Source organism: Chiloscyllium punctatum, chromosome 16, assembly GCF_047496795.1.
Source record: "Chiloscyllium punctatum isolate Juve2018m chromosome 16, sChiPun1.3, whole genome shotgun sequence".
NCBI classification, from domain to species: domain Eukaryota; kingdom Metazoa; phylum Chordata; class Chondrichthyes; order Orectolobiformes; family Hemiscylliidae; genus Chiloscyllium; species Chiloscyllium punctatum.
In genome coordinates, this window is record NC_092754.1 from 33,585,852 (window position 1) to 33,610,678 (window position 24,827).

Here is a 24,827-nt window from a genome sequence, read left to right on the forward strand (position 1 = left end):
CGTTTTCTGAGGGGTTGATAGATGGTATCTAGATCTATGTGTTTGTTTATAGCGTTGTGGTTAGAGTGCCAGACCTCTAGGAGTTCTCTGGCATGTCTTTGCTTAGCCTGTCCCAGGATAGATGTGTTGTCCCAGTCGAAATGGTGGTTTTTTTCCCTCCGTGTGTAGGGCTACGAGGGAGAGAGGGTCATGTCTTTTTGTGGCTAGCTGGTGTTCGTGTATCCTAGTGGCTAACTTTCTTCCTGTTTGTCCTACGTAGTGTTTGTGGCAGTCCTTGCATGGAATTTTGTAGATGATGTTGGTTTTGTCCATGGGATGTACTGGGTCTTTTAAGTTTGTTAGTTTTTGTCTGAGGACGTTGGTGGATTTGTGTGCTACTAGGATTCCGAGGGGTCTCAGTAGTCTGGCTGTCATTTCTGAAACTTCTTTGATGTATGGTAAGGTGGTTAGGGTTTCTGGCTGTGTTTGTTCTGCTTGTCGTGGTTTGTTCTTGAGGAATCTGCGGACTGTATTTTTTGAGTGTCCATTCTTCTTGAATACATTGTATAGGTGGTTCTCCTCTGTTTTCCGAAGTTCGTCTATGCTGCAGTGTGATGTGGCCCGTTGGAATAGTGTTCTGATACAGCTTTGTTTGTGTGTGTTGGGATGGTTGCTGGTGTAGTTAAGTATTTGGTCAATAAACAATTGTTTATAACAATATTTCTGGGACTTTGGAAGACTCAGAATGTACCTATGGCAATATAACTGTCGCCAACTGTGAACATCTTAAGACATCACTCCAACAGCACAATCTGCACAACCTTTAGTTATTAATTGTCCATGCCTATTGTTAAGTAGACTTCAAAATAGAATCCCTACAGCGTGGAAGCAGGCCATTCAGCCCATTGAGACTATATCAATCCTCTGAAGATCATCCCACCCAGATCCATCCCATTCCTGTAGCCCTGCATTTCCCATGGTTAACCCACCTAGCCTGTACATCCCTGGACACTACGGGTAATTTCCCATGGCCAATCCAGATGTACATCTTTCGACTGTGGGAGGAAACCAAGGCACCCGGAAGAAATGCACACAGATACAAGGAAAATGTGCAAACTCCACACAGTCACCTAAGGATAGAGTCAAACCTAAATCTCTGGCACTGTGAGACAGCAGTGCTAATCACTGAGCCACTATTCCACCCTGGCTACATAAGTTACATGACCCTGTCCATTTTGTCTCAAAGTAAAGATGAAGTTCCAAACGTTAACAACTTTACAAATCTTGTAATTGTCACAACATTCATAGCCACAGGATCACCTGAAATGGCTTCCCTTCTCACTCAATTCCACAACATTACCTTTGGTATCTCCCAGGGACATATTTAACCTTGTTCTTCTCTGATTTCTCATTAATTTATAACTCCATAGAACCATCATCCAAAAACACAGAGCAGTTTCCAAGTGTATGCTAATGTCACTGAGTAATATTGTACCACCATCTCTCTCAACTTCTCCAATGGTTTGAAATTGTCACACTCCTTGTCTAGCATTCAGTGTGGGTGAACAAAAATGTCTTCCAATACGGGGAATAGCAAAGCCATTCTCTTCAATATCCATACGCTCACCATTGCCACCATCTCTCTTCCTGGTAGCTATCATAACTTAAACCAGATTACTTGCTAGTTTGTTGTTATATTACTGACAATAATCCGTGCCATTAATAAGGTAACTAATTTCCATCTTTGTAATATTGGCTGATGGTGCTCACCTGCCTCAGCTCAATGTTGCTAAAACACTCATCCAATCTTTTGTTATCTCTGGTCTGAACAATTCAAACATTTTCTTGGCCAGTTGCCTACTTTGTACTCTCCACAAACTTGAAGGCATCCAAAATTCTGCTGCCTATGTCAGAACTTAGTTGAAATGAAATCATCCATCACCCCTGTAGTCATTGATTTATATTGTCTTCTCATTAAGCAACACCTCAATTTCACTGTTTTCCAATTCCTTCATGGCCTGACCCAATCGTATCTCTGCAACTTCATTGATTCCTGCAACTCACTGAGATATCTATGTTCCACTAATTCTGTGCTCTCAAGTTTCCTGTTTTTAAATCAATTCAACATCATCAGTCATTCCTTCAGTTACAAGGGCCTTAAGCTTTGTAACTGCTTCCGAAAATCTTTTTGCATCTTTATCCTCTGTTAAAATGTATCTTAAAACCTACATTTTGGACAAACATTTGGATAATTCTTTACCTTATTTATTGTTAGGGCTTTGTTATAAATTTTACTTCGCAATACCTTGGGACATATATATGATCTAAAGGCATTGTAGTTGGAATGTTCCCCTCCCTGGTGTGGTGAAAATAATGGCAAGTGCAGTGACAAAATATGTGAGAATGAAAAGGAATACCAAATTCTTTTTGACTAAAAGAATTTTCCTGGCTTGCCCTCCTAATTCAGTGTTGTGGAGAGATCAGTGCAAGTCATAGACAATGGTCAGTCTGGATATCAGCTACAGTTTGTCATGGGTGTTTGGTCAATAATTGTCAGGGAGCTTCTCAGGCAAGAGAGCATGGAGAGAAGTGGGAAACTCAGATCTGAGAATGGGTGCCATTTGTACTGGGTCACTGAGTGAACAAATGTAATGATAAGGACAATCACTGAGACAATCATTGATAGCAATGTCAGTGAATGGGAGAAAACTGGGAGATTTGGAAGGAGAGATTCAACCAGGTCACAGAAACACTGGCTTCTACGTGAGGAAGTTGCAGAATCAACAAGAGAATAGGAATTTCCAAAGTCATGGCTCTGGGTATAGTGCTACATTAACGTGAAAGGGGATCAACCAAAATTGGTTACTGGGGCACAGGGTGACCAACACAAAAGGGAGCGCATTTAGACTAAGTTGCTTTGAAATGCTTGAATATTCTGTAGGACACGGTGAATCAGCAAGAGGTGGGGTTTAGTGGAGCTTTCCTTGGCCAACCACTGCACAATGAGGAAGAGTAGATATGTGAGCTGCCCATTCTCTTTTCCAGCCTTGAGTGGCACTATACACCTTGAAATGTTGATAGATAGAATGACCTTTCCCTGTGTTGGTATGTGGAATCATTACTGAATCTTTACTTTCACTTAAAATGTGGATCTACGTGTGAAATGATGTGTGCAGGCCAGAGCCTGGTATGTTTCCTTCACATTGTGATTAGCCGCAGTGTTGTCCCCATTAAAGTACAACACCTTGGCTGCAATCCTTAACATCAGGGTGTAAGGATACCTGATGTCTGAGTCCAAGTGCACTAAAGGAGTTAGCTACTTCTGACATTCAGCAGTGCTTACTGATTGCAAATTCCTCCACCCTTGGGTTGTCTGCAGACATCTCGCATATAAGTGCGACTTAATCATGTCCTACAGTGAAAATTATACTGCAACACACATTTAACAGTATAAGTGAAAATATGTTATTGGAAAGGGGTAACATGGTGGTTTAGGGGGGCACAGTGGCTAGTACCACTGCCTTGCAGTGCCAGGAACCCGGGTTCAATTCCAGAACCAGGTGACTGCCTTTGTGGAGCTTGCACATACTCCCTGTGCCCGTGTGGGTTTCTTCCCACAGTCCAAAGATGTGCATTAGCCACAGTAAATGCAATGTAATGGGGACAGGGTGGGGTGCCGGGATGCTGTTCAGACGGTTAGTGGGGACTCAACGAGCTGAATGGCCTCTTCCTGTGTTGTAGGAATTGAATGATTTTAAATGATAGTTTATTTCTATGATATTGCACCTGTTCTAATTATGTGCATGCAATATGTTTTCATCATCCTCTGTCTCCCATTAAATGTAAGTGCAGGTCTGACTTGCAATCTAGGATGGAGGGTGGTGGCTCTGTGGTTGGCATTTGGAGACAATGGCCAGTATTCCCTGGCACCTTTGGGCCTAACTAGGGGGCCCAGGTTTGTTGAGAGTTTCCTGCACAGATGGAGGATCAGTTTCCTCATTTGTACTGTTGCAGGTTTTGGGAGGAGTTGGAGGGGAAGAACACTTCTGGAGTTCAGTGTCATTCCTCATCCTCATTGTGGGTGATTTGTAGGCATCATCCCAACTCCCTGAGAGGAAACGGGCAATTAGATTGAGGACAAGATTTCTTGTCCTCCCTTCGCCTTGCCATTGGTGCTTATCATTGATGGCTAAAGTGATGGAGTGTAGGTCCATGTACACATTCAGAAAACACCATTGGATCTAGGTCTCCAAGACAGTTGCCAAGCAGTCTATAGAGGCAGCCAGGTGAATGTGTATCAGAATCAGCACATATTGAGAATATTGGTGGACTCCTACATTCTTCAATCAGCTGTGTTGCCTGATGTTCCTGTGCCTCTTTGCAGTTTGACCAATCATTAATGGGCAAGAACAAAGGCATGTCTTCTACCCAAGACCATATAGATGCCTGGTCTCCAGGAAACTGAGGTACCTCTTCCCTAACTTGCTACAGAGAATTAGACCTACTGAAACCATGTGATATTGGCCTCAATACATTAACTCTGTTTGTCTGACTTCAACACCGGCACCTCCACATCATGGCCACAGATCCTGCCAAACCTATATTTCTCCATAACCTTCTGTTTTAAATACAAGTCATTGTCATTGCTGTTGGTATCTGACTATGAGCACATAACACATCAGAGCAATCCTGAGTAGAGAGCTTGCACACCTACTGTATAGGACTATTCTCCCCACTCCCATTGTAGAGCAGTAGTACAAACTGGTTACATAGATTCTTAAGGAGATAACGTATGAAAATAGCTGTCAAAAGTCAGGTGACCTGCGATCTGTGAACAAAAAAATTAACGGATAACCGAACATAGTTCTGAAAAGTTTATAAAATGTAAGTGACCCTGGGTGGAATTCCCCCTCTTTCAAAGACATTCACGATGTGAATCCAACTATGAATTTTACCACCTATTGACTGGGTGTTTACCAAAACCCAACAATCAGTTGCTGCCCCAATGTAGTGTACTGAAGTTGAATACCTAACAAAACAAGCTGCAGGGGAACCAACTTACTACTAACAGGTGTGAACAGGCACCATTCATCTTTCATTATAAAGCAAGGCTTCTAACTTCAAATCATTTGTGGGGGACAATAAAAATATTGATTGTATGTCCTAAGTCACTTCAGAAAACAAGTCTTGTTACACCAGAAGAGAATCCAACAAATCAGTCTGGAAATCATCAAGACCAGAGGGACCAACCAAAAGAATGTGGAGTATTATGTTCAGTTTTGGTTACCTTGATATAGGAACGATGTTATTAAACTGGAAAGAATGCAGAAGAAATATACCAGGATGTTGCCAGGACTTGACAGTCTGAGTTATAGGGAGAGCTTGAACAAGCTGGGACATTTTTCTTTAGAGCGTAGGAGACTGAGGGGGGATCTTTTGAGTTGTGTAAGATCATGACAGACATGGCTAGGGTGAATGCACTCAACTTTTTTGCAGTGTTGGGGTATCAAGGACCATACGGCATCAGTTTAAGGTTAGAGGGGAAAGAAGAAAAGGGAACCTGAGGGGTTACCTTTTTACACAGAGGGTGGTGCGCTTATGGAATGAGTTGCCAGAGGAAGTGGTTGAGGCTGTTACGTTAACACCATTTAAAAGGCATTTAGAGAAATACATGGATAAGAAAGGTTTAGAAGGATATGGGCCAAGAACAGGGAAATGTGGTTAGCGTGGACGGACATTTTGGTCGGCTTGGACCAGTTTGGGCCAAAGGGTCTATCTCTATACTGTAGGACTCTGTGGCCCGATAACTGAACATCTCTTGGCAGCCAGTCACTCCAGGCAGGATGAGGGAGCCTTATTGTTTTCACCCCTTCGGATAGCAGCTCCATCTCATAGAATCCCTACCGTGTGGAAGCAGACCATTCAGCCCATTGAGTCTACACCAACCTCCGAAGAGCATCCAATTTAGACCTGCCCATCCCTGTAACACTGCAATTTCCACCTAACCTGCACATCCCTGGACAATATGGGCAATTTAGCATGGCCAATGCACCCAACCTGCACATCTGTGGATTGCGGGAGGAAACCGGAGCACCCAGAGGAACCCCATGCAAACACGGGGAGAAGATGCAAACTCCATACAAACATGGAATCAAATCTGGGACCCCGCCACTGTGAGGCAGCAGTGCTAACCACTGAGACACCGATCTGGAAGTGCAGAGTCGAGGCCGGACATGAGCTTTTGTTTAATCACGCAAGTGGGATTATGTTATTTTGCTAATAATTTGCATGTTTTGATCTTCAGAATCAAGCAGTATGTTCCCTCCAAAACACAAATTTTGTTGCAGACAGCTGAGAGTTAAGGAGACGGCAGAAAAAATATCATCCCACTGTCTCGCTTCCATTTTCTGCATGTTGAAAAGCAAGTCAAAATGACAGACAGCAGAGTTTTCCATGTAACAAACAGAGAAAAAGCAGTATTTTGGTTATGAGATAGTTTAGGAACAACACAAAGAGAAAAATCATGCAGATCAGAAAACGTGGCAATAACAAACGCAATTCAACAATAAAATTCACTAAACTTAGACAGAAAAGCAAATGGGGAGTCTTCCTCACAGCCCTCACCTTCCACTTTTCTCTGTAACTAGGCAACATTTCCGAGTGACAGCGAGAAAAAAAGCTGTCCCTGTAGATTTGAGGCAATTTGCACCAGTTTGCCTGGTTCAATTAGAAACTTTGATAATCTAAAATGGGTTTCTCAATTCCTGCTGTGTGCATACATTCCTATTAACTATGCATGGCTCCCAGCCTGGTCTCCTCAAGATTGTATCTTTCTCATGCTGATTCTTCCAATTCATGACAGTGATTTATTCCCTTGGACATCCCATAGCACAACAGAATTACCTCATACAGTGTTTCAGGAATGAAGTTCAAGATGATAAGTTTGTCAGGACTGACTTTCTCATCTCTCTTTATGGTAGGTACATGCCATGAGTTTTACTATTGCCTAACTACTGTTATATAAAACTGCATCAGAATTTCCTTACTCCTGGATTCACAGTCTTGAATAATAAAAGTGAGTATTCCATAAGCTTTATTAACTACCTGTCCTGCTGCCTTCAAGGAGCTGTGAAGTGGTTATTTTGGAGTTGAGAACAGGCTATCAACACCATCCCATGATCCTATTGTCTGATACTATTTTGAGAGTGGGTAGATACTTTACTTACAATAGACACTCATGCACTATATTGGCGTTTCAAAATGTTTGTAAAGGTGATGAGTCTCTGCAGGTTTATGAAAATGGAGGCTGAGGCTTGAAAGCAGAGGGTCTGCTCGGGGTGGGGGGGGGGAGGAGAGAGAAAGGGGTGGAGTTTTCTACACAATGGTTCAAAAAGGCAACTGCTGATGCTAAAGTGATATTGCCTCAGGCTCATCTGATTTTCATTCGTAGCTTTGAGTAAACAATACTTGTGCACTTTAGACCTGGTAGGGGAACATTCAAAGTTATTGGAGGTTTTATTTTGGAGAAGCATGTAACTCTTTTTGGAGAGGTAAGATGCCCTTATGGACATTCTGACAGGATACCTTTGGGGGAGGTCAGTTGCCATTTAGGATTATTAAAAGTAAACATGAACGGGTGTAACAGTGGTATACATTTAATGAACTGCCAATCTAATTGGAATTATCAAAGGAGTTTTCAGAAAGGTCTATTGAGGTCAAAAGAAACAGACAAAAAATGGACTGCCAAAAGGTGCAGTAAAGAGAGTTGTCAAAATAAACTGTCAATAGATTACCAAAGGGAGCTGTCAAGATGTCAACACATTTGAAACTATTCAAAATATTTGAAATAAAAATTAGTGCTCACCACTTTACACAGTCTCTCGTCATAAATCTGATGACTAGCATTAGAGAACTGATTCTACAACCTTATATTATCTCAGTGGGTTGACTGTCAGATGACAGATTGATTGACAACTCCAGGTGGTTTATGAGTTTTTGAAGTGGAGCTATGTATTTCAGCATTTTCCATTAAAGGTGAACGAACATTAAATATAGCTTTTTTTTAATGAACGAGATGAGTTTATTTTTTATTCATTTTGACAAATCTGGGTGTTGCAAGCTGGCCAGTATTTATTGCCTAGTCCCTAGTTGCCCTTGAGAAGGTAGTGGTTAGCTGCCTTCTATAACCACTGCACTCCACCTGCTGTAGGTTGACCCACAATGCCCTGAGGAGGGAATTCCAAGATTTTAACCCAGCAACAGTGAAGGAACAGCGATATATTTCCAAGTCAGGATGATGAGTGGCTTGGGGGGATCTTGAAGGGGGTGGTGTTCCCATATATCTGCTGCCCTTGTCCTTCTAGATGGAAGTGGTCATGGGTTTGGGAAGTACTATGTGAGGATCTTTGGTGAATTTCTGCAGTGCATCCTGTAGATAGTGCATATTGCTGCTACTGAGTGCAGGTGGTGGAGGGAGTGATTGCTTGTGGATGTACTGCCAATGAAGCGGGCTGCTTTGTCTTGAATGGTGTCAAGCTTTTTGAGTGTTGTTGGTGCTGCACCCATCCAGGCAAGTGGGGAGTATTCCATCACACTCCTGACTTGTGCCTTGTAGATGGTGAACAGCCTCTCAGGGGTCAGGAGGTGAGTTACTCATTATTTTGAAATAATGAACTTGGTACACACTAAATAATATTATTTAATCACTGCTTATGTCCTTGAGTCTGCTCAGGCAGTTATTGGGTGATAACTGTGTCTGGTTGTGGGAGTAATCAGGTTTGGTCAGAGAGGCAGCTTAGCGTCAGATCAGGTTGGGGATAGATGGGGCGGTGAGTGGGCTGGGGTGTACAGTCCTTTGTAGTGCTCAGTGCTCATTGAGTTACACATTGCTTAAAACACTTAGACTATCTAACATTTCCTTGGTAATTATTCATGTAACTGGCCCAAGTCTCTGAACCTGAGCTTATGGCCAGAAAGATTCTTGAAAATCTCGATAGCAGGAAATTAGTTTTCAGAAGCTTAAACCTCACAGGCAATTCCCCAACCTGTTAAAGGTCAGAACTTCCATTGAGTCCTGATATGCATCTTTCAACGTACCTCAGAATGATTCAGGTCCAGCATTTCCTTGTACAATATATTAAATAAGAAAATATCTGCTTGTGAAAATGAACGTAGGGCTGAACATTATACTCTTCTGGGGGTGGTTGGCAAATTAGGGGCAATTCCATGAACTTGGCTTCCTGTGCCTACTTGATGCCAGACTCTCCACTCCCAGTTGTGCCAGGGGATTGATCAGGTGCTGCACCAACCATGGCTCAGTTGAGGCCTTCCAGTGACCTGTTAAGGGGTCAGTGCAATTGTACCCTCAGCAGTTGCCAGCTGGTGCCAAGTTGAAAGTCTCGTACATTTCATTTCTCCATTGTGGGCAAGTGCAAAACCATTTTACCAGTTCCTATCTCATGACCACTCCGTATCCGGTCTCCTCTCCATCCTGGCCTGGCCACTACAACCCTTTTAGTAGGGCCTGACAGCCTGATGAGTGATAGCCCATTGTAGCTTTGAATGATCCATCAAACATTAAAGGAGCTGAAAGAATAGATACTTTTTTGTGTGAATCTAACTCTGCTGCCAATATGGCAAGTTGAATTTAATATTAGCTAGGACACTGAACTTCACCTGGACAGGCTAGTGCATATTTAAATATGAGCATCTTATGCTCCCAATCGTAATGAATTATTTGTACTTTACTTAAAGGAATTACAAAATTGAACCTTTACATTTTGCATGCAGCAGGACTAAGAGGCAAAACTCAGGATTCAAAATGGGACACCAGTTAATGCCACATGAGAAGAGGCTGATGAATGGCTGAGACATCATTGCCTTGAAGATGCAGTAGGAGCAGTTAACTGTCAACTTTAATAATCAGGCCTAGCATACAGACTCTGATTGGTCAGCATGTTGCCATTGGGAATACATCCAAAATTGGCAGTCACCAAGACCCTTGTTTTAATCAGGGAGAAAGGTCCAATGTAGATAAGGCTTTCTTTTGGCAACATAAAACAGTATCCTGTGTGTTAATATATGTAGCTTCTAGCATAAACATACACATCATATTGCGAGGCCGATTGATAATCTTATATTGGTTCTCAGTGTAATTCCTAGCACAGTCCAAATTATTTAAAAAAGCATTGTCTAGTATCAGAATTACATCTCATGCTGGACATAGTATAATGAAGTTTGATGCATGGGTTGAGTGAGCATGATCAACACGTTGCCCATTGCAAACAGTTAATGGGGTGTGTTGTCTGTTAAATGAGCTATTATGTTGTATCCAAAAGATGATAACTGGTTAACTGGCATAATTTAAGAAACCCTCAAACTTGCCCATCAGCTAACCCTATGGGCAGTGTTGCCTTTTTATTGATATGAGACCTTACTTCACAATTGAGCTTAAGTATGAAACATAACAGCTGCTTTCTTCCTCGACAGAACTGTACACCACCCCATGTGCATTAAGGATTTTATGAATTGGAAAATTCACCAAACGTTTTATGAAGCAGTAGAAATAACTCAGCCTTCTGCCGGGCTGGCCCTTTCAACAAGATACAATAAAAATTTCAATGGTTTCATTCCAGATTTCATTTTTCAAGTACTGCCTGGAAAGGGAAATGAACCGATCATTTTACTGCAGCATATTTTCCTTCATTGTAATTGAAATTCTGTCTGGACGTGTGAGGAAAGAATATTGTTCGACAAGAACAATTGTGGAATGCCATCCTCTCTGCAGGTTGACACTGTCCTGTTATTCGGTGAGCTGCAAGGGTAATCTGTATACCAGTCAGTGCTATAATACTGCTGAGATGGAGAAAAGCCCTATTTCAGATGCTCAGATAAACCCATGGGAGTTTTGTGCATCTCCATGTGTATATGTATAGCATTATTGAAAAACTTAATTACTTACAATAAACTTGTCAGAAACTGTGGAAATTCAATTACAATCTGTCGCTTCGCATGAAGGGCATGGTTTCTGCATGTTATGAAGTTATTGAACGAGATAAAAGAGACCAGATTTTGAATATGACTATGTATGACACAACAGAAAAGTTGCTTTTCCCAAGAGGTTATAGGTCAATTTTCCCCTTTCTGTTTCACAGCATAATCAGTGATGATTCGCCATCATGTTTCAACTCACTCCTGTGTTCAATTTGCCAGGAGGTGGAGAGGCAAACATCATGCCTCTACTTGGAAATTGCCATGAGAGGGACCAGGGCCTAAGGCAGGAATGGGGGGGTTTGAAACCACTACTAGACCCGAGGCTGTGAGCAGCAGAGGGGGAGCTAGTCTATTACCAGGTTCCAAACAGTGATAGAGAGTATTATCAGTGTCAGATCCCAGCTGTGAAGGGAATAAGACCAGTATCAGGCCCCAGGCTGTGAGCAAGAGAGGAGGGTGAGACAGCAACCACATCCAGTTTGTGGGCAGGATAGAGATACCAAGAATGTGGATTAATTAGAAATGTGTAGGCAGTTGAGTGTTGGGGCTTCTCAGGGATTGGTGGTTGGGAGAGAATTCTCTACTGATAATGTTTTGGGCTGGGAAATAGGCATTGGGAAAAAATAGCTTGGGCTGAAATTGTTTAATTTTTGCAACTTCATCTGATGCATTTTGTAAATATTCCTTTGCTTCTCTCACATCTCAGTAAGGGCCATGTGTCTTTGATTGCAACATTGCTTGCTGCTCCTGCACCCAATAGCATTACTCTTGGAGGAGATTGGATTGTCTTCCAATGTCATCTGAGGGCTGTACTCAGGTTGATTTGTTTTAGAGTGAGACTCCTTGCATGACAATATTAATTCCATCCACCTTCTAGTTCTCCTTTTGAGCTTTCTCAGCTTCCCGCACTCTCACTCAACCACTTTGCTTATCTGACTTTCTTATCGTGTCTCTCTATCTCATTCCCTGTGCCTCTCAGTTATCTGCAAGGAAGCAGTACCTGTCGCAGCATTGGATTTCTGTGATTTGGGACCCAGATTTTAGTTTATCTTGAAACCTTGTCATTTCTGTCAGTCTTGAATTTAGACATTCTTCCTTGGTTTGGTAGATGAACTTACAGAGTACAGTAATTTCTTACTTTATGCAGTAAACTCTGCCTTTTTAAATGCTGGCAAGATGTATTTGTTTTCTAGCTTAGAGGATATAAACTACAGGTGCATTTTGTTGCCTGGACACAATCGGCATACCCGACTGTGCATCACTGCACTGCAAAATTATTCCAATCCTTTTCCTAGTTGTCTCCAGTAGGTTGACCAGCTGGTATTTCAGTTAGTCAGGGAACACAGCTGCTGCACTGATGTGCAAACAGAGTTATGTTTTGCCATTCACTGTTCTGGTGTGGGGATTTCTCACGTGACCAAGGAGCTGCAGTCAGCGCTCAGAGGTGCAAAAAACAGAATGAGGTTGCGACTTCGATCTGCTGTGTACTCTTCTCTGCTGATTCTGCCCCTGGGCTGACATCCCTTTCACTTGCAGCTAATGGGCCAGAACAAGAAATCTGAATGATGAGCTTGGCTGGGACCTAACCTTTAATACAAAAAGCTACCTGTAGAGGCTGAATGACAGTGAGTGCAGCAGCAAAATAGCCAAAAGCATCTGCTCACTGATTCTGCTTAGCATCAGAACATGCACAGAGCAGTAATTACAGCTAATCATATTTGTACTGCATATTAAATACGATCGAATTTTTATTCATAGTCTCACCTAAATGGAATGCATAGTTATGCAGCAAATAAAATGTATGTTATGTATTCAATATAAGTTCAAAAAAGTTTAAAAGCATTAAAATCTTACTCTACACTATAAAATACACTACCCATGTTTCAAATATTTCAAATCTATTCAGTGGAATGCTGTGACACATTACGAAGAATTATGCATGTAACACTAATTATACAGTAATTTAAAATCTATAGCCCTGAAATAGAGCCCTTATATTCGATATGGTAATTATTGTAGTAAAAACAGAAGTCCATTCATCTATATAATAGAAAGATTTGTGCCTTTAGCGAAAATGGTGAAGGCAAGTGTAGAAAGCAAATAAAAACAATATAGGGGTAGAGAAATAATTAGAGCAGCCAATTATACAGTGAGAGAGATACAATTGTTTCTAAATTTTCTGTCAGGGATTGATGAATAGATGAACAATACTTGGCTAATGATTCATTAGTCTTGAATTATGAAGCATATACCAAAAACTAAAATTCACTATTTAGACATAATTGATTTCAGTTAGCTTTGGTCTGAAACGTGGATTGATACAATTATAAGCTTGAGGTTGTAAGATGTCTCTAAATGAGGGTGAAACGAAATTAAAATGGATGTTCTGGAATTACAAGCAAATCGTTTTCATTATTTATTCATGGGTTACAAGAATTGTTACCAAGGTTATTTTTTTGAAAACCCATCCATAACTGCTTTTGAGAAGGTGTTGGTGAGCTACCAGTATGGGCTGCTGCAGGGAAGGGGTTTCTCACTCTTGACCCAGGGACAGTGAAGGGACATGATACAGTTCTAAATCAGGATAGTGTGTAGTTTGGAGGTGAACTTGCAGATGGCACTGTCCCCACTTGTTTGCTTTGCTTCTCCTTCTATGTGGTAGAGGTCCTAGTCGGAAAGACTTGTCAAAACAGCCATATCTACAAATCTGACCTTGTGATAGACTAAAGGCCATTGATGAAGCAGCCGAAGATGATTGAACCTGTGGATATTGCTCTGAGCAACTCTTGCAGTGATATCTGGGGATAAGGTAATTGCCCTCAAACAAGCACAGATGTTTTCCACTGCGTTAAGCGTGACATAAATCACTAAGAAAATTTCAATTTGCAATGGTTCCCATTGAATTCAGTTTTACAGGGGGATCCTTGGTGCTATGATTGGTCAAATATTACAATGATGTCAAAGGCAGTCACTCCCATATCACCTCTTGAATTCAAATTGTTTGATGACTACTCTAATGAGAGTAGAGAGAAAATGAGGACTGCAAATGCTGGAGAGTCGGAGTTGAAAAGTGTGACACACGAAAAGCAGATCAGACAGCATCCAAGGAGCAGGAAAGTCGACATTTCTGGCATAAACCCTTCTTTAGGAATGGCGAGGTTGGGGGAGAGGGGGGGAAGGGGGCTGGGAGATAAATAGGAAGATGGGGGTGGTGCTGAGGGGTGGGGGAGGTAGCTGGGAAGGTGATAGGTGGATGCAGGTGGGGTGATTGTGATAGATCAGTGGGGAAGTTAGAGCAGATAGATGGGAAGGAAGATGGACAAGTGGGACAGGTCAAGAGGAGGGTGCTGAGTTGGAGGGCTGGATATGAGATAACATGGGGAGGAGGGAAGATATGGAAACTAGTGAAGTCAATGTTGATGCCACGTGGTTGAAGGGTGGCAAGATGGAAGATGAGGCATTCTTCCTCTAGTCATTGAATGGCTTGGATTTGGTGATGGAGGAGGCCCAGGACTTGCATGTTGTTGGGGGAGTGAGAGGGGAAGTTGAAGTGGTGGGTCACAGGGCAATGGGGTTGTTGATGCATGTGTCCCAGAGATGTTCCCTGAAACAAGTTGACGTCTGTCTCTCCAATGTAGAGGAGACCACATCGAAAGCAACGGACACAGTAGATGAGGTGAGCGGATGTGCAGTAAAATCTCTGTCGGATGTGAAAAGATACTTTGGGGCCTTGAACAGAGATGAGGGGGTAGGTGTGGGTGCAGGCTATACACACCTTGTGGCAGCAAGAGAAGGTGCCGAGTGTGGAGGGTGTTTGGTGGGGGTGGGGGGTGTGGACCTAATAAGAGAGTCACAGAGGGAATGGTCTCTGTGGAACACAGATAGGGGTGGGGCGGAAAATATGTCTCTGGGGGTGGGGTCTGATTGGAGGTGGCAGAAATGGCATTGGATACCAAGTGATAGGATTTCAGTGGACCATTCCTTCTCGATGCTACGTCTCTAGATAAGACACTGAGAGCCTTAAATAGGGAATCCTTTCTGAGAGAAACAAGTCTACATGCGTTTGCCTATTAAGTTTTTTGCAGAGTGCGCAAACCTCCTAGCCAGCCTGCCAATGATTTAATATTACAGCTATGAGATATGGTCCAAATAACTGCTTAAAGTCCTCAACTGGCTGTAAAATGGGCCTTCACACCATAGACATAAGGTGATGGAGGAAGGAAGACAAGGGGGTCCTTACCCATTACCTTTCCACCCAATTAACTGCTACCATATTTACCACAGGGGAATTCAATTCTGCTCACTATTCCATCAAGAGCTCTTTGGAACTAAAGTAAGTAAATAAGCTTTGAATAAATATGAAAGCTGGGGGAAGGTGGTGCGAATAAAAGGGGAGGTGCGTGTTAGAGTGGAGGGCAGGAGAGACTAAATCTCAGAAATGTTCAGGATACAAAATGCAAAAGTTGCAGTCAAGGAACAAAGGGCTCAATTTTATCAGAGGTGTCTTGGGGTGTTTCATGAAGGGTTTCTCCCAGTGATTCCCAGCAAAGTTTCTCATGCAACTCAATTCACTAGCTATGTATTATACTGCTAAGACCCCCCCATTCCCACTATCAGCTTCTCGCCATTGGTGGAAATGCTCACCGCTGCTGGGTCATCCTGGGATTCCCAGGTTATCACCATATTTAAAACACACTTAGAGAGTCACAGAGTCATACAGCACAGAAACAGACCCTGCACTAAGAGTCTGGACCTGTCCTATGTGGTTTGCATACACAAGGAATTGCTCTTGAGATGGTGGAAGGGAATGAGTTAGCTTCTTCCTTCACCAACAGAGACCTGGAGATTCTCACCGATGGGGTGATGCAGGGGAAGGCTGTCCTCATTCCTCAGGTCCGTCAGAGAAAATCACACAACCAGACCCTACCGGCCCTGAGCCAAGGTTGCCATCCAGGGCAGGGACATCTCTGCAGTACAGAGGAATATCCAGCAATACCACAATAAGGTGACTTACAATCTGTGTTTTATGAGGGTAAAGGCCTCTCTCTGCTACAACACACTCAAAATACATTCTGCTTCCTCTGTCCATCTTCCAACTATACAGCAGATTCTGTTGACTCCAGCTGTGGACAATATCAGAAAGAAAGCAGCTCCTGCAACATAATCGTTCGCCAGTCACATCCCAAACAAGTAACATTTGAACAATGTCCTTCAAACACCTGGGTACATGGGGACTCCTTACAAGAAGGCAGATGGGCAGTGTTCCCTCAAAGCTGTGCAGCACGTAGCTACTCGGAGGTTCCTCTGACATTCCACTCAAGCCGACATGTAGACCTGCAGTTTTGGAAGTTGTTGTGTATGGTCCGAGGAGGTCTGTGCACTGAAACAAAAAAACAAGAAGGCATATTGTTGGTAGAATTCCCCAACCTAGCTTTTGCACAGCATTGCCCAATTTAAATGTCTGTTGCTCAACACTTCTGGTGCACTCACAGTGGGGGATTGTATATGCAGTAGAAACTATGACGGTCCCCACATTGAACCCCTACATAGGAAAGGCAACAGTGCCCATATGATCATGGTGTGGGCATTTTACAGTCCGGGTTGTGAGGTAATTGCTACTTTGGCAAATAGAGCATATATTTCCAGGCCACAAAACATTTCTGTACCTCATAGCTATGAGTATGATTGATTCATAATATTAAATGATGTGGTCAAGAGTGCTTGTGGCCAAGACTTTTAGTCGACTTGGTAGGTCACTGCTTAAGGTACACAACCAGTATTTTATGAAGACATTTCTTTCACCTTTACTGTGTGGGTGTTTGTTTAGAGCTATTGACCCTTGAAGGGTCTCACATTGCAGAAAATGGACCACCGTCACTCAGATATTAAACACTTACTCCACTGGTGAGGTTGCAGCTATTTTGATTTAAATTGTGTCGTTGTAATTTGGATAAAGATGGAAGACAATAGTGGTTGTGCTTCATAGATCGAGTCTTAGACCCAAATAGTCCCATCTTGTTGACCCCTGAAGCTGACGTATTTCCTTTTCCCTCTTTGCCCTCCCCTCACTGCAAACCTCCTTGGCGTGACTTTCCTCAAGTTCCCATTCGATCCATTTACTTAACTGTTCACCTCTGCTCCCTGAGGCCCAGGCATCTCATGTAGTCATTTCAGACATGGTAATGCACTGTCTCCATGGGGTCCACTTTCTCCCCCCAGATTGACTTCAAATGACATCCTTGACCAAACCCAATCCCTGGACTGATATTGGACAATTGACTTACTGTTCAAGTATCCTCTTGCTGAAGGCTGTTTCCCATGACCTGACTGACTTCTCCCCTAGATTTTGAGATATGCCTATTTGCATAATGCACATGCAGTGCATTTGCCATGTAAGCTGCTGGGACATGGTGCAGGATGTAGCACAGTGCTGTACAGCAACACCTCCTTGCCCTTGACTGATCCCTACATCTGAGGTAAAAACAATGGCTGCAGATGCTGGAAAGCAAATACTGGATTAGTGGTGCTGGAAGAGCACAGCAGTTCAGGCAGCATCCAACGAGCAGCGAAATTGACGTTTCAGGCAAAAGCCCTTCATCAGGAATAAAGGCAGTGAGCCTGAAGCATGGAGAGATAAGCTAGAGGAGGGTGGGGGTGGGGAGAGAGTAGCATAGAGTACAATGGGTGAGTGGGGGAGGAGATGAAGGTGATAGGTCAAGGAGGAGAGGGTGGAGTGGATAGGTGGAAAAGGAGATAGGCAGGTCGGACAAGTCCGGACAAGTCAAGGAGACAGTGCTGAGCTGGAAGTTTGAAACTAGGATGAGGTGGGGGAAGGGGAAATGAGGAAGCTGTTGAAGTCCACATTGATGCCCTGGGGTTGAAGTGTTCCGAGGCGGAAGATGAGGCGTTCTTCCTCCAGGCGTCTGGTGGTGAGGGAGCGGCTGTGAAGGAGGCCCAGGACCTCCATGTCCTCGGCAGAGTGAGAGGGGGAGTTGAAATGTTGGGCCACGGGGCGGTTTGGTTGATTGGTGCGGGTGTCTCGGAGATGTTCCCTAAAGCGCTCTGCTAGGAGGCGCCCAGTCTCCCCAATGTAGAGGAGACCACATCGGGAGCAACGGATACAATAAATGATATTAGTGGGTGTGCAGGTAAAACTTTGATGGATATGGAAGGCTCCTTTAGGGAGCCTTTACGTGTATGGAATAAGCTGCCAGATGAAGTGGTGGAGGCTGGTACAATTGCGATATTTAAAAGGCATTTGGATGCATGTATGAATAGGAAGGGTTTGGAGGGATATGGGCCAGGTGCTGGCAGGTGGGACTAGATTGGGTTGGGGTATTTGGTCGGCATGAACAGGTTGGGCCGAAGGGTCTGTTCACATGCTGTACATCTCTATGACTCTATGACATTCACCATGAGTGTGAATGGCAGCATAATGAGCAAAAGCAAAACTGTGTGCAAAGAAAAAGAAGAAAAATGGAGGGACAATGTTTACTGTCTGAAATTTTACACATTGTTGGGTGGGTGTTGGTATTGTAGCTATACTGGAACAGCTTGGATCGGGGTGTGGCTAGTTCTGGAGCACAGGTTTTGGGTTAGATAGTAGTGTTACAGAATCACTTGTGATGCTAAATTTCCAGTTTATTTTCATGTCAAACACCCAAAATAATTTTATTCCAGAATTAAGTGAGTTATTTTCCTGGTCATCCATAATTCCAGTAATGAATACTGAAACCTTTCTTTGCACTGCTGCACCTTTGTCCAGAGAGAAGCAACTTGATTTTCTTGATCAAAAGACAACAGCTTAACTGCACACCCTAAAGCATCCTTTTGAAGAGCTCATTTACATAGAGGGAAGGTAGAAGATTGCCTCTGTAAAAGCATTGCTGAAGAATAAGTAGACAAATTACAGTAAGCGTTTCTAGGGGCCTTATTCAAATGCTTGCAGCGGGAGGCAAAATGAAAGCAAGCATTACCAGAAAAGCTATGCTATAAATAGGGCTACTTTGTTCTATTTTGACGTTACAGAATTGGCAGGCCCCTGAGGGAAGGTGTAACGTAATTGCCTCATGTTTGATTCTTTGATTCATATTGCATATGTTCTACATATAGGTTTAAAAAAAATCAATGATTAAAAGTGACAAAGATAATGCCTGGTAATGTGATACAACATTTCTCCAATTATTCTATTAATTATTCAAATTCACTTCGCTATTGAGCAATTACACAATTACACAATCACAGAATTATTTCAGCAGAGCAGGTTTTTTGGCCTGTTGTATTTTACGAACTCTTCAAATAAGCAATTCACTGAGTACAATTCTCCTGCTTTCTCCCAGTAAACCTTTACCCAGTTGTAAAAAGAATATTTTCAAGCTGGAAAGAGTTCAGGAGAGATTTACCAGGATGTTACCGGGTATGGAAGGTTTGAGTTATAAGGAGAGGCTGGAAAGGCTGGGACTTGTTTCACTGGAGTGTAGGAGGTCGAGAGGCGACTTGATAGAAGTTTATAAAATAATAGATAGAGTTAATGATAGTTGTCTTTTCCCTAGGATGCGGAATTTCAAGACTAGGAAGCATATTTTAAGGTGAGAGCAGAGAGATTTAAAAAAGACATAAGAGGCAAAACTTTTACACAGGTTCGTATGTGGAATGAACTTCCTGGGGAAGTGGTGAATGTGGGTATAATTACAACATTTAAAAGACATTTGGACAGACTCATGAATAGGAAAGGTTTGGAGGGATATGGGCCAGGAACAAGCAGGTGGGGCCATTTTAGTTTGGGATTATATTCAGCCTGGACTGGTTGGACGGAAGGTTCTGTTCTGTGCTGTATGACTCTATGTTTCTTCTTTTAAATTCATTCATGGGATGAGGGCATTATGGGCGAGGCAAGCATTTATTGCCCATCTCTTATTGCCCAGAGGGCATTTAAGAATCAACCACATTGCTGGGGTCTGGAGTCAGGATGGCAGTAACCTTCCCTAAAAGGACTTACAGTCTCCTTCCTATTGGAAAGATGTTACAAAATTTAAAAGGGTTCAGAAAAGATTTACCAGGATGTTGCCAGGGTTGGAGGGTGTGAGCTATAGGAAGAGGTTGAACAGGCTGGGGCTGTTTTCCCTGAAGCATCGGAGGCTGAGGAGTGACCTTATAGAGGTTTATAAAACCATGATGGGCATGGATAGGGTAAATAGACAAGGTCTTTTCCTTGGGGTCGGGGAGTCCAGACTAGAGGGCATAGGTTGAGGGTGAGAGGGGAAAGATATAAAAGAGACCTAAGGGGCAACTTTTTCACTCAGATGGTGGTATGTGTATGGAATGAACGGCCAGAGGAAGTGGTGGAGGCTGGTACAATTGTAACATTGAAAAGGCATCTGGATGGGTAAATGAATAGGAAGGGTTTAGAGGGATATGGGCTGGGTGCTGGCAGGTGGGACTAGATTGGGTTGGGATATCTGGTCGGCATGGACGAGTTGGACCGAAGGGTCTGTTTCCGCGCTGTACATCTCTAAGTGAATTTTCCTGACAATGGTTTTAATGTCATTATTAGTCTCTCAATTCCAGATTTTTATTGGATTCAAATTCCATCATCTGCAGTGGCAAGATTCAAACACAGGTCTCTAGAATATTTTATGGGTCTCTGAATTATACCATAATATCACAAGGCTGTTTCCTCCTCCTTTGCACATAAAAGTCGATTTCCCTTTTAAAGCTTCAGTTAAACTTGTTTACACCACCATCTCAAGCACCATGTTTCAGACTCTCATGTGGAGGTGCTGATGCAATGCTAATCACACTGTCTTCAATGCAGAATCCCAGGATAATGTTCTGGGGTCATGGGTTTGAAACTACCCATGGCTGATGGTGAATTTTGAATTCAATAAAAATCTGGAACAAAGGCTAGCAAGTAACAATCACTGTAAATTGTTGCGAAGACCCATCCGGTTCACTTATATTCCTCAGGGAAGGAACTCTGTCCTGGTTTCTCCCATCTTCTTTGTAACTCATGCTCTTCACCCCAGAGCCATTCTTATGAACTCTCTCCAATGCCTTCACAGCCTTCCTGAAGAGTGGTATCCAAACTTGGATACAAAACGTCAGGCTGTTGCTGAAGGGTTGGGATACCTGGTTGGCATGGACGGGTTGGACCGAAGGGTCTGTTTCCATGCTGTACATCTCTATGACTCTATGAGTCTAATTAGTGTCTTATATTAGTTCAGCATAAATTCCTTGCTCTTGTACTCTATGCCCCTATTAATAAAACCCAGGATACTGTATGATTAACTAATCATTCTCTCAGCTGTTTCTGCTATCATTAATAAGTCAGACACACACACACATCCAGTTCCCAACTGCTACATGCTCTTTTGAGTTGTACTCTTTGTTTAATATTATTTTTCCATGCACCCAATAACAAAATGCATCACCTCACATCCCTCCACATTGAAGGCATCTGAGCCCATATTTAGCTTCAAACTGTGCAAGAACAATTCAAAGCATCAGTCCCAACTTCATTAAAGCAGATTATCTGGCCAATTGCTTTATAATGGGCTTTCCCTGTCATCAAAGTGTTCACTATGCTTCTCTACACTTTAAGGAAATGAATAAAATTAATAACACAGATGAATAATACACAAATGAATAAAAACAAATTATTTATAATAAAGCTTCTTTCTTTTGTTCGATTGACAGAAATATATAAAGGCAGAAAAATAAGAAATAATGTTCAGCTTGACAGTCCTTCTTGTCAAGCATGGTTCTCAGTTTTCTTCAGGTCTCCGGGGTTTCTGTAAGGTCTCCTGATCTCCAGGCCGCAATGAGTCCCTGTTCCAGGTCCAGTCGTTGCTCCTCTACCACTGCTTTGCTGACATCACTAGGAGTCTGAACCAGGCCCACTACGCAGCTGTGCTGAAGCTGCCAGCATTTGGCCCATGTCCCTCTAAACTCTTCCTATTCATATGCCTTTTAAATGCTGTAATTGTACCGGCCTCCACCACATCCTCTGGCAGCTCATTCCATACATGTACCACCCTCAGTGTAAAAAAGTTGCCCTTTAAGTCCCTTTTACATCTTTCCCCTCTCACCTTAAACCTATGTCCTCTAGTTTTGGATTACCCTACCTGGGAAAAAGGCCTTGGCTATTCACCCTATCCATGCCCCTCATGATTTTATGAACTTCTGTAAGGTCATCCCTCAGACTCTGATGCTCTGGGGAAAAAAGCCCCAGCCTATTCAGTCTCTCCTTAAAGATCAAATCCTCCAATCCCAGCAACATCCTTGTAAATCTTTTCTGAGTCCTTTCAAGTATAACAATGTCTTTCCTACAGCAGGGAGAGCAGAACCAAATGCAGTATTCTAAAAGTGGCCTCACCAATGTCCTGTACAGTCACAATATGACATCCCAACAGCCATACACAATGCACTGACCAATGAAGGCAAGTGTGCTAAATGTCTTCTTCACTACTGTGTCCATCTATGGCTCCACTTTCAATGAACTATGTACCTGCACCCCTATGTCTCTTTGTTTGACTACACTTCCCAGGGCCCTATCATTAACTGTGTAAGTCATACCCTGATTTGCATGACTAAAATGCAATATGTCACATTTATCTAAATTAAACTACATCTGCCATTCCTTGGACCATTGGCCCATCTGATCAAGGTCCTGTTGTATTCTTCACTGTCCACTAAACTATTTTGGTTTCATTTGCCAACTTACTAACCATACCTCCAATGTTCACATCCAAATCATTTCTATAAATGACGAAAAGCAGTGGACCCAGCATCAATCCTTGTGGAACATCATTGGTACCAAGCCTCCAGTCTGAAAAGCAACTCTTCCCCACCACTCTCTATCTCTTACCTTCAAGCCAATTTTCCATCAAGTTGGCTAGTTGCTGGACTGTATGTGAACTAACCTTACTAACCAGTCTACAGTGCGGAACCTTGTCGAACACCTTGCTGTGGTCCATATAGACAATGTCTACTGCTCTGCCTTCATCAATCTTCTTTGTCACCACTTCAAAAACCTCAATCAAGTTAGTGAGACATGATTTCCCATGTACAACGCTCACGTGTCTGAGGCAGCAGAATCCAAATAAGGTTGTTGCAGTCCTGCAAACTTTGTGGCAGCTTGTCCAGTGTCCCTAATAAATCCGGCTCCTGCTCCTGTATTTGTTGGGCATTTGTGTCAAGCACTGAATTGCTGATACCATGAGGCCCTTTGCTGCTTTGGGCTGAACATTGCCTGGTCTCTGGCAGTGCTCGGAATGCCAATGACCTGAAGCAATTTGTCCTCCAGCAACTGCAGAGAAGTGGCAAGTGAGGCATCAGCAGGTGCTTCCAGTTCTAATCTAGATAAAACACCCAGTAAGGTGGCAGTATCTGAGCTGGTAATGAGTGCAGGAGGCAGTGTTGCCAGTGTTTTCACTGAGGCATCTGTGCTCTCTTCCTCAGAAGTGGAGGAGGGAGGGGTTGCTGCACCATTCTCCTGACTATGGAGACTGCTGGCATCCTGTTGGCACCAGCAGGAGATAAATAAGAGAATAAACTGTGACCAAGGGTTGAAACTGGGATATGAGAATGGTATAATCAGCAGTGTAGGTAATGAGTGAATAAGACAGCTATGGACAATGGTTTTCACTTGATATACAGGATATAAATCATCAGCATCTCCAAATGTCTGGTCCTGTTAATTGTGACCACCTCAGATAGACTTTAGTTTGTGGACAACTTAGCAACCAATGTCTTTGTGAATACATGCTGTTGTTTAACAGTGTAATAAAAAGTGCATTTAGTGGACGATTGTTTCAGTTGTGTGCCTTATCCAGGTCAGAACCTTTAGACCAAGAAAGGTTTCTTATAATGTCAAGGGCAGTCATTCTTAACTCACCACTGGACTCCAGCTCTTTTCTCCATATGTAGGCCCAGGCTATAATGAAGTCAGGAGCAGACCCAAACTGAGTGTGTGTGGACAGGTTATAACTAAATAAGAACAGTTTGACTGCACTGTTGTCTATGCCTTCCACCATGTTGCAGATGATGAAAAGTAAACTGATGTGGCTGTAATTGGCCAAGTTGGATTTGTCAGAGTTTTTGTGAGTCGGATTTACCTGTGTTATTTTACATGTTACCAGCTAGATTCTAATGTTGCAATTGTACTCAGCTTGACTTGAGGTACAGTTTGTTCTGAAGCATAAATCTTTTACACTGTTGCCAGAAGTCATAGCCTTAGCAGTATCCAATGCTTTCAGACTGTTTCTTGATACCATGTGAAGTTGAATTGGCTAAAGACTGACGTTTCAGATGCTTGCCACGTTTGAGAGAAACATGCTCTATGACCCCATCTCTGTCATATTTGTGCTCTAAAATCCATGTGAGAAATTTGGTCTTGCATTCGATAATGAGTATTATTCCCTGGCATCACAACGTTCATATTACTTGCAACAAATGGACACCAAGCTGAATAAAATAATATGCATAAAAACTGGCTATCAGCCGTTTCTAATATTTGTCTTCCTGACATCAGGCAGCTGGTCTCTTTGTATAATATGTCATAAAGGGGCAAAACATGCCACATCCATGTAAAAACATATTTAATCCATCAGGCCAGTGTCCTATGAAAAGGTACCCTGTCTGGAGATTCCTCGAATGAACCAGATAACACATCCAGATGACTTATTACACAGAACCAACAAGCTTCAAACATCACAACTGGCTAGTTAGTCACACATGTACCAGTAGAGTTCCTTAGATTTCTTGTCCCAGCACATCCATGCCTAAAGCTCAATGTTTATAGATAGGAATGTTTGAATGGACTGGGTATGACTACAGTTTAGCCCTTTGTGATTTCC